The 13994-nt window shown below is 34.2% G+C and overlaps 1 protein-coding gene across 2 annotated transcripts in view; it reads left to right on the forward strand.

Annotated features, from left to right (window-relative positions):
- The window catches only part of MBD5 (methyl-CpG binding domain protein 5), a 442356-nt gene that overhangs the window by 195865 nt on the left and 232497 nt on the right, over nucleotides 1–13994 (forward strand). For both annotated transcript variants that reach the window (XM_020984741.2, XM_020984744.2), the window contains exon 3: nucleotides 10826–10919. The gene's annotated coding sequence lies outside the window, so the exon portion shown is untranslated. The remainder of the gene's footprint in view (nucleotides 1–10825; nucleotides 10920–13994) is intronic.

Consider the following 13994-nt stretch of genomic DNA (forward strand, 5'->3'; position numbering starts at 1 on the left):
AGGTCAGAAAAATGTATTCAAATGTGACCTCAAACACTCACTTTCTGTGTGATCCTGGCGTATCACTTAACCTCTGTTTGCCTCTGTTTCCTCACCTTAAAATGGGAGTAATAGTAGCATCTACCTCACAGCAGTATTGTGAAGATCAGTCAACAAACATTTATTAAGCACCTGCTAAGTGCTAGGCACTGTGCTAAATGCTTAGGGATACAAATATGCAAAAAGAAAGACATTCCCTTCTTTCAAAGAGCATGCAATATAATGAGGGGAGCCAGCACATAAAAGAAAGCTAAAAAGTAGGAGATGGGGGAAAATCTCTCCTTAAATGGAGGTTTTGGAGTTCATGGTTCCACCTTCCAATCAAAGGGACAGGTTTATGATGGGATCAAATGAGATAATATTTGTGAAGGATTTAGTACAGTGGCTGGCACATAATAAGTGCTTTGTAAATGTTTATTCCTTTCCCTTTACCACTTTTTAACACTCCCCTGAGAAGCCAAAGAGGGGCTTGAAGATCTGAGGCTCTGAAATTCAAAGATAAGGTAGTAAAGATAAAGGCGAGATCCTTTAGGACCCAGGGCAAGACCAAATGTTATTGACTATATTGATGACAGTGGGCATCCTTATTTCAGATCTGAACTTACTGGAAAGGCTTCTAACTCATTCCAATTACAAATAATGCTTTCTGGTAGTTTTAGATAAATGCTTTTTATCAGTTTAAGAAAATATACATTTGTACCATACTTTTAAGAGTTTTTAATGGAAATGATTGTACTTTATCAAAACCTTTTTCTACATCTATTGATATAATCATATTACTTTTTTTACTTTTATCATTAATGTAATCAATTATGTTAATAGTTTTCCTTATATTAAATCATCCCTGAATTCCTAGTATACCACTTGATGATAATATATATAATCTTTGTAATATATTATTGTAGTCTTTTAGCTAGTATTGTATTTAGGATTTTTACATCCATATTCATTAATGAAATTAGCCTATAATTTTCTTTCTCTGTTTTTACACTTTCTGGTTTAGGTATCAATATTGTATTTGTTTCATAAAAGGAGCTTGTAAGATCCCTGCTTTACCTATTAATCCAAATTTTTTATTGATTTTAGAATTAGTTGATCATTAAATGTTTGATAGAATTTACTTGTAAATCCATGTAGTCCTGGTGCTTTTTTCTTAGGAAGCTCACTTGTGGCCTGTTCAATTTCTTTTTCTAAAATAGATCTATTTAGATATCATATTTCCTCTTCTGCTAATCAATTATAAATATTCACATTAACTATAAAGGACATTTTTTAAAAGATGCTATCTGCATCCAGAGAAAGAACTAATAATACATAGAAGTATGTATAGAATAGTTTTACAAACATACTTATTTGTATCTACTGGTAGCTCTCTCTTAGGCTGAGGTTGAAGAGGGGTGAGAAAAAAAGGAGGGGTGGAAATATACATGATAACTTTGTTGTATACTTAAAAGGAATAGCAAGTTTTACATAATGAATTTACAGTTTCACGTGCAGTCATCTTTTTTATTGCACCGTGTTATGGAAATGCTTGTTTTATACCAGACCTGCACAACTTGGCAGTAGGTAGGGGCCAAAATTAAAATAGGCTGAACTTAAAATAGGCAGATAGGTTTTTAGCAGCTCACTTTCCAAGTAAAGGTATAATTAAAGATTAAACTATTTTGCAAATACACTATTTTTAAAAGAGAAGTTTCAATTAATATCAATTAATTACACTAATTAAGATTTTTATTTATCATGAAATCACATTAATGTTAAAAAGTCACTTTGCTAAGTGGTACAAGTTACTTTTTTTAGGTTTTCTTACTGTTTACATTTAGTTAATGATATGTATTATACTTCTTGTCAGCAATCAGTTTTTCGTACTCTGGAATCATATTTGAAATCGATTTCTTTAGAAATCTGAAAACTAACCTTAGTAGCCGCCTCATTTTCTGAGTTTACTTTCTTGAAAAATCATTGTTCCCCACTGAGATTTTTCAACAATTTGGATGCTTTAATTTGTTTTTCATTGGTGTCCAATTTGCTTAAGTCAGGATGTTTTGATTTGAAATGGCGACGAAAATTGTATTCCTTCAGAACGGGTCTTACTTCTGGTCAAAGAAGGCATGATATTTTCTCTTGTGTAAGTAAAAAAGTATCTACTTGTGCACTCCAAATTAAACACTTTACATTCTGATTTGATCTTCCATTTCTTTTTATCACTCATTTTACAAAGTCACCCCAAAGACTTTAATGTTAGAACAAAAAAAATCTTCACAGCAACTGCTTACATACAGAGAAATACAGAACTGAATGTCTGACGTTGCAGTGAGCCCCAGACAGTCATGTAACTTGGCAGCCGTGCAGTGAGGGAGGAAAGGAAGCCCTCGCGTTGTTGCCACTCAACAACACATAGGGGACATTAGCTGCATTGGCGTATGGCTACACTCACTTTGTCCCTGTTCAACACCAGTAACGACCCAAAAAAAACCAACAAAAAGATACAACTCTTGCTCTTCTCAGACTATAGACCGACTGACAGTGGTTGGTTGCTGTGGGTCACGTGACAAACAGGAGCGAGTACACAGTGGCAGCCCACTTGCCAAGTTACAGGATGGGCACAATAGTGATTAGGGGAAGGCAGGTTAAGTCGGGCACTAAGTACTCATTACGTCTTTACTTTCTTTTATATCCTCTACATCTTTCGTGTGCTGTCCCAAATTCTTTGGCAGGCCGCAAGCAGCCCATGGATCATATGTTTGCAGGTCTGTTTTATACCATAAATTTAAATTTAAAAAAAAAAACCCTACTCGCTCAAAAATATACTAAAGCGTGTAGTCTGGCCCTGGGACAAAGTCCCCTTTTAGGGGCCAAAGCTAGAGCGATAAATAAATAAATAAAACAACCTGTATAAAAAATAATTGCAAAACTAACTCCATAACAGCTGTCAGCAGAGACTTAAAGGAAAGAAATGGATTTTCCACAAGGACTATAGAAATGTCTACCACAAGTAAAGCATGAAATAAAACCTCTAGACAAAAGATGTAGGTGAATAAGTAGCTTAGAAGAAAAAGTGGTCAGCCTTACCCCAGGTATGAAATCTTTGAATACTAAGTTTGGACCAAACAGAAATCAGTGATTCCAAAAGACGCTAAGCAATATTAGGACAAAATGCATTAAAAATAATAAAAGAAGATGTAAGATCTGATATCAAAAACAGCTGACTTGAAATAGAGGCCAAGGAGTAATCATTTAGGAAACATTGGTCGCCACCAAAAAATAGGATTTTTTTTTAAAGCCTAGATACTTTTTCAAGAAACATAAATGAATATATGAATGCAGTATGTTAGCTCCAGGGGCCATTAGTGTTCCCCAAAAAAGAGAGAGCCTGGGGCAGCTAGGTGGCGCAGTGGAGAGAGCACCGGCCTTAAAGTCAGGAGGACCTGAGTTCAAATGTGGCCTCAGACCAAGCATTTGACATTTACTAGCTGTGTGACCCTGGGGAAACCACTTAACCTCAATTGCCTAAAGAGAGAGAGAGAGAGAGCCATTGAAACATTTTTAAAGGTCTAAAGAAGTTCAGAAGGTGCAGAAGTATAAGGCAATTCTAAAAGTAATGTGTGGAATGTAAGCAGCATGAAATGGAGATTCAAAATCTCCTATAGAATTCCCTGCTGTCTCATTCTTTGAATAGCAAATCCTCTTTTGGCGTTTAAATTCAAAAAAACTTTTTTTAATTTTATTTTTGTTTTTCTTTTTAGGCAGTGGGGTTAAGTGACTTGCCCAGGGTCACACAGCTAGTAAGTGTTATGTGTCTGAGGCCGGATTTCAACTCAGTAATTTCAAAAAATTTTTTAAAAATTTTAAAAAGAAAAGCTATGAGTATAGCTCAGTTTTATTAAAATGTGCATATAACATTAATAGCATGAAAATATTCACCTATGAAGATTACAGAAGTCTTTAGCTTTCTGATAGTAATCAGACTAGCACTTTTCTAATCATTTTTAGTCAAAATTAGAATGGAGTCATATATTTTATATGCAAGGAATAAAATTCATACTTTTTTCAGGAAAAGTAGAAAAATGTACTTAACAATACATTTCTCATGTTTCAGAAAAATTAAATCTGATAATTTTTTAACTCTGGTTTTACCTCTGCCTTGATCTTTATCTGGTAGCTTGTAATTGTTTTAGGTGTAATTAGTATTGTCAAAGATAATAACCCAAAACACCTTGAATACATCAGTCACTGCATTCAGAAAGAGGGCTTTAAAACTTTTTTTTCTCCTAAAATAAAAATATGAATGGAGTCATGGACTTTTTTCTTTGTTCATACAGCTGGAAGAGATGTTTCAGAATCTTTCATCAAAAGATCCCAAATACCTTCCATGAACCAGAGCATTTTTTTTTATTTCCCTGAAAGCTTTTGATCATTAGGATAGTAAGGGAATGTGAGGGGAAAGTGATTATTTACAATAAGTCCCTGAGCACAATTAAAGAAGAGGCCCCATTGCCAGCTGTATTTGTTCCCTCCTAGGAATATATGGGGAGAAGATCATGTGATGAATTTGTGCTGTGATGGCACTTTTCTTGTAGTTGTATCTGGTGGCCTCATCAGAAAGATTAAAAAATAAATGTGTGTATATGTATACAGTATTTTACACATGTCTATATAATTTTATTTTAGCCTACTTTAGGCAGGAATAGTTTTAGAATCACATTAGCACCACCCATTCAAGAAAAGTGATGATGTGTCACATAAATCTCTTGATTGGCATTCTATAAACCAGAACTATTTCTTCACTGACACTTTTTAAAACCTTGTCTTTAGCTGTAGTTCCAAAATGTGATGTGGCAAAAACTGTTCTTGTGATGATGTCCAAAATGTCTGCACAATGAAGTTCTTTTCCTAATAGGTAGACCTTCTTGAGTTCTAAATTATATTATCCATTCTTTCCATCCCTCTGTGGATTAATAAGTTTGTTTAAAATTGGAAAAGAGAACATTTCCAATATCTTTGTAATTTTAGCCCCAGGTTACAATTTTTAGCATTTTATGTTGTGCTTTTTTCCTGAATGGGTTTGTTGTGGGTTTGTTTTGGGTGGGGGGGATTTTTTGTTTCCCTTTCTTTTGTTTGGCATTCTCATCTTTGGGAGATTTACATAAAATAGTGATTAGCGATTGACAAATTATTGCAAATTATTTTGAATGTCATTTTAAAATAATTTAACATCAAAACTTGGAGATCATCTTGAAATAGCATTTACTCAATATAGGTTAGTAAGGTGCTTAACATGTTAGAAATTATCTGAACAGTTTGTCTGGTAGGAGTTAGTTTCTTATCATACTTATGGTGCAAGTTTGTCAATTTGGATTTCTTCCTTTAAGAAAACTGGTACACTTTTTACTACTACCATCCCTGCCTCACAAACCCCTTTACCATTTTACTTTATGTGAGTGGCAGTGTTAAGAATGCATACCTGCTGCTGCATGTTGTAGAAAGTGTAACAGATGTGCAGCTTTGCTCCTCTGGGCATTAGCTGTGTAACATTGGAGAAATCATTTGATTTGTCTTGACTTCAGTTTTCTTTATAAAATGGGGCAATTATGGTAGCCAGCCTCCAAAGTCTCCCACATGTAAAGAACTATGTGTCTCTGAACTTTTTTTTTCTTTCTAGCCAGAAATTTTTCAAGAGAAACCTTGTAGTTTGTAAAAACAAGAATATATTGTTTTTGATTGGAACATAAAGTTTTGCCTGCTTGTAAGAATTTTTAAATCTAAAACGTTGACAACCTACTTCATGTTACTTGTAGTTTGTTATGTAGATGTTTGTATGATTGTGCCTACTAAATTAAAGGAAAATAACTCTAGCCATTTTTTTTCTTTTAAAAAAATTTGAATTTATATGAGATAAAAATCAGGCCTGGTGGCACAGTTTTTGTGTTTGACGACAGGTGCATTGTCCTTTCCAAGTAAAATGTAAAAGATTTAAAACTTAGAGATAATAAAGGGATATTGTTTTAGGTATATTTGAAGTTTCAGGTTAATCTCTTTTAACCATAGAAATGAAAGGTAATCAGGGTTTATTTGGTTGTTTTGTCCTTTTACAAATTGTGTTATTAATTGCCTTTTTTGAAGGCAGTGAAAATTTTGAGTATGTATTTTTCCTAAAGTCAGCAGGGCAGTATGGTTTTCTGGGAGAAGTTCTAAAAGTTCAAATCTCAACTCAAATACTTACTAGCGATGTGATTTTAATTTCTGGAGCTTTCGTTTCCTCTTTTTGTAAAATTGTAATAACAATATCTTACCGATTTCCAGGGTATCTTTCCGGAAAGCTCCTTGTAAACCCTAAAGCACAAATAAATGTGTCATTATTATTATTGTCATTTTTGTAGTTCAGCATATTACAAGCATATTTGCCATAAATCAGTTTTCTTGCTAGTTTGTTGACATGTTTTTTAAAGGCCTTCCCTAAGTTACTGTGAATCAGGGGTAGAAAATTATCCCTTAAATCATCAAATCAACATGAATCATAAAATGGGGAGGGGTTCCATGAAGTCCTGTAGATCACCCTATAATTAGATTGCATGCAAGCCTTACTAGATTGGAATAGATGAAATAGTTATTAAGTAAGTACAGTAGGTGATTGGTTCAATGACAATTTGATTATTTTTCTGATAGAATAATTAGTGGTTATACTAGTACTTCATGAATTTTGCCTTTGTGGGCAATTAAAATTTAATCCAATTACTTCATAAAATTAGCTAGTTTTGAATTTTAAAATTGAAAATGTTAATAATGCCCTTTTGTAGCATATCAGAAACTGTGATAGTTTCAAGTTTTCATTTAGAAGTTTTTTATAAAACTGCAGAAAAACTGGATATCAAGCTTTAAGCATACTCTATTTTGTGACTTGGTACAGATTATTTTCATGTGGTTTATTATCAAAATTGGATTTACAATTTTGAAAGATCACTGAATCTCAGAATTAGGAAGGACTTCCAAGATCCTTCATAGCCATCTAGGTGAACTCATACCTGAACAAATATCCCTTTCTGTAGTATACCTGAGAAGTGGTTGTCCATTGCTTTAAGACCTCAAATGAAGAGGAATCCACTATCTTCCAAGACAGACCTCCATTTTTCGTAATGTGACATGAACTCAGGTCTCTTGCCATTCTGGTTGCCCTCTTGGATTCTCTCCTGTTTATCACTGACCTTCCTAAGATGTGACATTGAAAACTGAACACAGTACTTCAAATGTGCTCAGACTAATGTAGAATATAACAGCGCTATAAACCTTCCTGGTCTTGAACATTATATCTTTCTTAATACAGCCAAAATTCAGATTACTTTTCTTTGCTGCTTTATTCCAGTTTTAATTCATATTGAGTTTACAATCCACTAAAATCCTTAGAACTTTTTCAAACATAAAATAGTTTTAAACCATGCTTGACCCATCAACTTCTGAAGTTAACCTTTTTACTCAGTCCAACTATAAGACTTAAAATTGATTTCTATTAAATTTATTCTTCCATTTGTCCCAGTGTTCTTACCTGTCAAGATATTTTAAAATCTTTACTTTGGCAGCTAGTGTGTTCAGTAGCTTGTGTCATGAACAAGTTAAAGCAATATATATCATATGTATTTCTTTTTTTATAAATTTTTTTTTTATTTTGAACTCTGTAATTATCAACAAACATGAACAGTTCACTATACAAAGAACAAGAAAACAGCATTGTATAGGAAACTATGAACCTGTATTGTATACATTTTTTAACTGATGTATTTAACACCATAGTAGCAAAACTGCCCTGCTCTGCTTTACTCTATTCCCCTTCAGAATTTCCTTCTGCTTTTTCCTTGTTTTTTAAAATGTTTTATCCACACTTCTACTTTTTTTTTTTAGCATTGTTGCTACCTACCAACTCCTTCAGACTCCTTTCCCCTTAGAAGCCCTCCTTTATGACAAATAATGTATAGCCAAGCAAAATAGGTTTCCACACAGTGCATCCATTGCCTTGGCCAAGAGATGGGAAACACACTTCATCAGTCTTCTAAAGGCATAATTGGTCTTTGTGTACTCTAGAGTTTTTAAGTCTTTCCAAATTGTTTTCCTTTACATCTCTATAGTCATTCCATGAATTTTTGTTTGTTTGTTTGTTTCTGCTTACTTCTCTCAGGATCATATCATATAAGTTTTCCTGGATTTCTCTCTAGTCATCACATTTATCATTTTTCTTTTCTTTCTTTTTTTTTTTTTTGCTCAACAATATTTAATTACATTCATGTACCGTAATTTGTTCACTTAATCCCTAACTGATGAGCACTTCTTTTACAGCGGAATGCTATAACAAAAATTGTTACTATAAATATTTTTTACATGTGGATCCTTTCTCTTTGACCTCTTGGGGATATATGCCGAATAATACTATCGGGGAGCACAAAGTATGCACAATTTAATGACTTTTGGAGTATAATTCCAAAATGCTTTCCACAATGGTTGATTCGCATTTCCACTAATAGTACATCAGTATTCCTGCCCTCTTATAGCCTCTCCAGCAATTGCCATTTTCCTTTTTTGTCATCACCTTGCCAATCTGATAGGTGTGAAGTTCAGCTTCAGAGTATTTTTAATTTAGTTTTATAATTGATGTTAGTTCAGTAAATTTTATTTTAGATTTCTGTTATTATGTAGATTGTTGACTTAGAGCAGTGGTGTAAAGCTCAAACAGAAATGAGGCCACTAAACAGTGCCTAAGGATCTCTACTTGCATATTCACTTAGAAAACCACATAGTAGCATCATCTATAACCTGTCATGTTTTTATTTTGTTAAATATTTCCTATTTCATATGGTTTAGGCCACAGTCCTATGTGTTGCCGAGGTATATTTGACACTTCTTATTTAGAGGATTATTTTTTCCTGTGGTTGCTGATAGTTTATGTTTCTTCTTTTGAGAACTTGCTGTTCATATCTTTGACCATTCAAATAGTGGAGAATGGTTCTTGGTCTCATTTACATTTTTTATCAATTCACTATATGTCTTGTATCTATTAGGTCTTTACTGGAGAAATTTGCTGCAAAGATTTTTCCTGTTAACTCTTTCCCTTTAAATTATAATTGCACTGATTTTTTTATGTGGAAAAGCTTTATGACTTTATGTAATCCATTATTAGCCTCTCTATCCCTTATAGACTGTCAAGAATTTGCCTCTTATGCATAGCTCTAAATAGTATCTCCTCTTCAATTCTAATTTGTTTATAATATGATTTTTTGTTTTTAGGTCATATATTGATTTACAGCTGAATATGCAAAGTGTTTATCTAAACCTAATTTCTGCCAGGCTGCTTTCCCGTTTTCCCAGCATTTTTGTGCTTAGCCCCAGTAGTCGAAATGCTTGGTTTTATCAACTACCAGCTAACTATGATCAATTACTCCTCAATCTTGTGTAACTTAACTATTCTACTGGTTACTTTTTCTATTTTTTTTCACCAAAACCAAATAGTTTTAAAGATTTTTAAATCTTTTTAAAATCTGCTTTTTCAAAAAATTGCTTTTTAGTAGGTGGAGATATGTATGTGCAAGCCCCTTTCCTTAATGCTTTATCATTTCTCTTGATGTTCCTTTCTACTTCTTCCTACAAATGAAATTTGTCCTGTTTTTTTCTTCCTAGTTCTATTAAGTAACTTTTAGTACATTGATATATCAGGCATTGAATCTCTAAATTAATAGTAATTTTTATTATTTTAGCACAGCCCAATTAGACAATTAAAATCTCCCTAATAATTTTTTTTATTGTTTCTGTAGAGTGTTTTCTAGTTGTATTTGTATTGCCGTTTCCTTTATCCAAATCATTGGTCATTGATAAAAATGTTAATCAGCATTAATCAGTTAATAAGCAAGTACAGATTATCTGGGACACTCCATTAGAGACACCATAACTTTTCATGAAATCCTTATTGACTCTTTTTTTTTCTCTTGCCATTTAGCCAGCTCCAAATCTACCTAATTGTCCAGCCTACATTTCTCCATCATTTCCGTAAGAGCACTATAATGGATCTTATCAACTTCTTTCATAAAATATTATATGCTATGCCTACAGCATTCTCTTGACCTACTATAAGATTAGTAGCCATATCAGCGAAAAGGAAGGGGAAAAAAGCTATTTGGTCAGAGAATGGGTCTGAAAGGGTGTGTATTGATCAGAGTTACAGAAGTAAAAAGTAGTTCAGGGGGATAGGTTCTAGATCTGGAATGGACCTTAGATCTAATCAAGTGCCATCACTTTATAGATAGAGACCATGAGGCCCAGAAAGGTTAAATGATTTGTTCAAGGTAACATGGAAGGTATTAAATAGGAGAACTGGGATTAAAATCTAGGTAATCTTACCGCAAATCTAATTTTCATTCCATTACACTAAACTGATTCTTTGTGTGAAGTTGTGATCTTTTGCCTCCATTTTTTACACAGAATATATCTTATGCTAAATAAATTAAAAAATAACACCTCATATTTTCCACAAATTCATTAAAGAAAATAACGGGGGGGGGAGCAGCTAGATTGCACAGTGGATAGAGCACCGGCCTTGGATTCAGGAGGATCTGAGTTCAAATCCAGCCTCAGACACAAAACACTTACTAGCTGTGTGACCCTGGGCAAGTCACTTAACCCCACTGCCTAGCCAAAAGAAAAAAAAAAGAAAGAAAATAACAGGACAATTATAGAATTTCTTTATATGTTATATGGAAAAATATATTTACTCTCAAATTAATTGTATACTTTTATGTTTTTCCTTTAGGAGCTCACAGAGAATGTTACTTCCTGGATGTATGAAACAGATGTGGAAAATTTTGTTGTTTATAGACAAGAACTCTCAAATTTAGCCAGTCAAGGTAGGTAATAACTCTAGTTTTGTAAATTATTACATAAAATTTTTAGACCTATCACAGTTTTATTCGGCATGATTAATTTGAACATTCACTGCATTGACCATACCTTTATGGCTTCACATTCATGCACACATCCTCATTCTCTAACACCCCTTGACAGAAAGTAATTTCCAAGTAAGTGACATGTTAATAAACAGAAATTATAAATAAGTAAAAATTAAAAATTAAAAGAGAATGAAGTGACTTCCCTTTGAAAATTTGTGTTTTTTTTCCCTCCAGTTTGCACTTACCCATCCTCAGCTCCTAGCTTCTTTCAGTATGAGTAACTCAAATTTTAGCTTCAAGTCCAACAAACAAGGTATCCTAAGATCTCTGGGTTCGTGGATAAGTCAAATATGGAGTAGAATCTTTCCCCCTTTTTGTAGCTTTTTAAAGATAAAAATATATTTGAACATAATCATTTTAACTTTTTGATTGATGGTATTATAGCTTGATATTTTTGTCTCGTTACATTCTTTGCTATTATTATCTTCAAAAACTCCAACTAAAAATTTAATGATATGGGTCTCATTCATTTCCGTCCCTTATCTCCACATAGCTATTTTGAGTTGTTATTTGATGCTATTTTCTGTGACTTACTACAACTTTTAGATAAAGAACATCTCAAATTATTTTGGATTTAGCATTATTTCATAGACTTTTTTCGCATCCTAATTCATAGTGAGATAGGAAGAAGAAAAATATTTCATTGTCCCTTGGGGAAGTGACACCTACCCTGACCACACAATTGGTTAATTCAATTCTATTCTTGATAATCTCTTCAACCCCATGCTTCTGTTCTCTTTCTTCTGAATGTGTTTATGCCGACAACATCAAAAAAAGGGTACATTGTATGAATGAAAATTTGTTTAATATTATCAAGTGGTTTGGAAATCTCTCTGTGTTTTTAGTTGACACGTTTAAGCAAACAACAAATCAGAAAGCATTTATTAAGTTTTTACTATGTGCCAGTCACTGTTCCAAGCTCTGGGAATACAAATAAAAGCAGAAAGACATTCCTTGCCCTTGAGAAGCTTACATTCTCACAGGGAAACACAGCACATAAAAGAAAGCTAAAAAGTAGGAAAGAAGGATGAGGAAAGGAGGAAAGAGACTATTCCTACAGGGGCATCAGAGAAGTCTGGAGAGTGCAGCCTGGAAAGCAATGAATGCTAGCCTGGGTGTCCTTCTTCAGATGGAAGGTCTAGGAGAAACCAGCTAATCAGAGGGAGAAGTTCAGGGGTGGAGGAATCTTTGGTATGAAAAGTCCAGGGACAGAGTAAACTTACAGCATGAAGAAATTTCTGTGACATGCATGGTAGAGGAAGTACAAGGACTTTACAAGCCAAGATACTAGATAATCACTATATTTCATAAATTCACTTAAATAAACTAGAAGTTTCTTATTGAAAAAAAAAACTGGCTTTGGAACCTTGAAACCAAAAGATAAGAAGTCAGACGTATCTTTAGGAGACCTTATGTGTCATCATTAAAAATGTATGCAGTGGTTCCTTTTTTCTCTGAGAAAATGATAACCATCATTTCATTGCATCCATATTACTCTCATCTATTTAAAATGAATCTTTTCTTATAGTAGCAAATATTGAATGTCAGAAGTAACTGTATTCTTGAAAGAAAAAAAATCCAAAGCTCGTTCTTTGTTCATATTACAGTATGGAATGTGGGGGCTTGACTACTTAAACACACTGTCCTTTTCCCATTTTCACTTTAGCCACTGCAATCACACTCTCCCGCCCCCCCATCTTCTCTCCCTGTCTACTGATCATTCCTTTCCTAAAGCCTTCAAACATGCCCATGTCTCCTTCATCCTTAAAAAGCCTTCACTAGACCCTACCATCCCCTCAGGCTGTCATCCTATATTTCTCTTCCTCCTTTTTTCAGCCAAATTTCTAGCAAAATTTTTCTATTCTAGTTTCTTAATTTATTTCTTCTCACTCCTCAACCCTTTGCAGTCTGGCTTCTGACTTTATTTCTCAGCTGTAACTGCTCTCACCAAAGCTACCAGCAATCCCTTAATTCAGAATCTGAGGGTCTTTTCTTAGGCCTTTCACTTATTTTTTCTTTTTCATTTCCTAATGCTGAATGCCCTCTTTTCCTGGGTGCTCTCTTCTCTCTAGGAGGTTGTCATGGTACTGCTTCCTTCTGGTTCTCCTACCTTTCTTACCTCATTTCCTGACTCTTCATCTGTATCAAATCCACTTATTTTGGCTATATTCCAAGACTCTGTTCTGAACCCTCTGTTCTTTCCATATCCTGTTACTTAATTATTTCATCAGCTGTCATGGTTTTAAGTACAACCTTTTTCCTGAAATTCATTCCTGCATCACCTGTTTATTGGACAATTCAAACTCATCAGAAAGACATTCCTTGCCCTTGAGAAGCTTACATTCTCACAGGGAAACACAGCACATAAAAGAAAGCTAAAAAGTAGGAAAGAAGGATGAGGAAAGGAGGAAAGGACTATTCCTACAGGGGCATCAGAGAAGTCTGGAGAGTGCAGCCTGGAAAGCAATGAATGCTAGCCTGGGTGTCCTTCTTCAGATGGAAGGTCTAGGAGAAACCAGCTAATCAGAGGGAGAACTTGTTAGCTTCCCTTGCTCTCAAATCTACCCCTCATCCAAAATTCTCTATCTTTTAAAAAGACACCACCATTCTTCCATTCTTCCAGTAAACCATCCTCAGTATCATCCTTGATTCTTCACTCTCCTTCACCCTGCATATTCACACAGTTGTCAAATCTTGATATTTCTATCTCCATAACATCTCTAACATCCATACCTTCAGTCACTTCTTGCCTAGACTATTGGAATTGCACCTGATTGGTCTCCATGCATCAAGTCTCCCTCTACTCTAATTTGTCATTCACACAGCTCCCAAAAGTACAGACCTGACAATGTTACTCCCATACTCAGTAAACTTATCCAGAGGCTTTCTTTTGTATTGAGTATAAAATGTAAACTCCTCTGTTTGGCTTTTGAAACCTTTGATAGCTTAGCTCCAATCTGTCTTTCCAGACTC

Source organism: Phascolarctos cinereus, unplaced genomic scaffold (assembly GCF_003287225.1).
Source record: "Phascolarctos cinereus isolate Bilbo 61053 unplaced genomic scaffold, phaCin_HiC Scaffold_726;HRSCAF=1367, whole genome shotgun sequence".
Lineage (NCBI taxonomy): Eukaryota > Metazoa > Chordata > Mammalia > Diprotodontia > Phascolarctidae > Phascolarctos > Phascolarctos cinereus.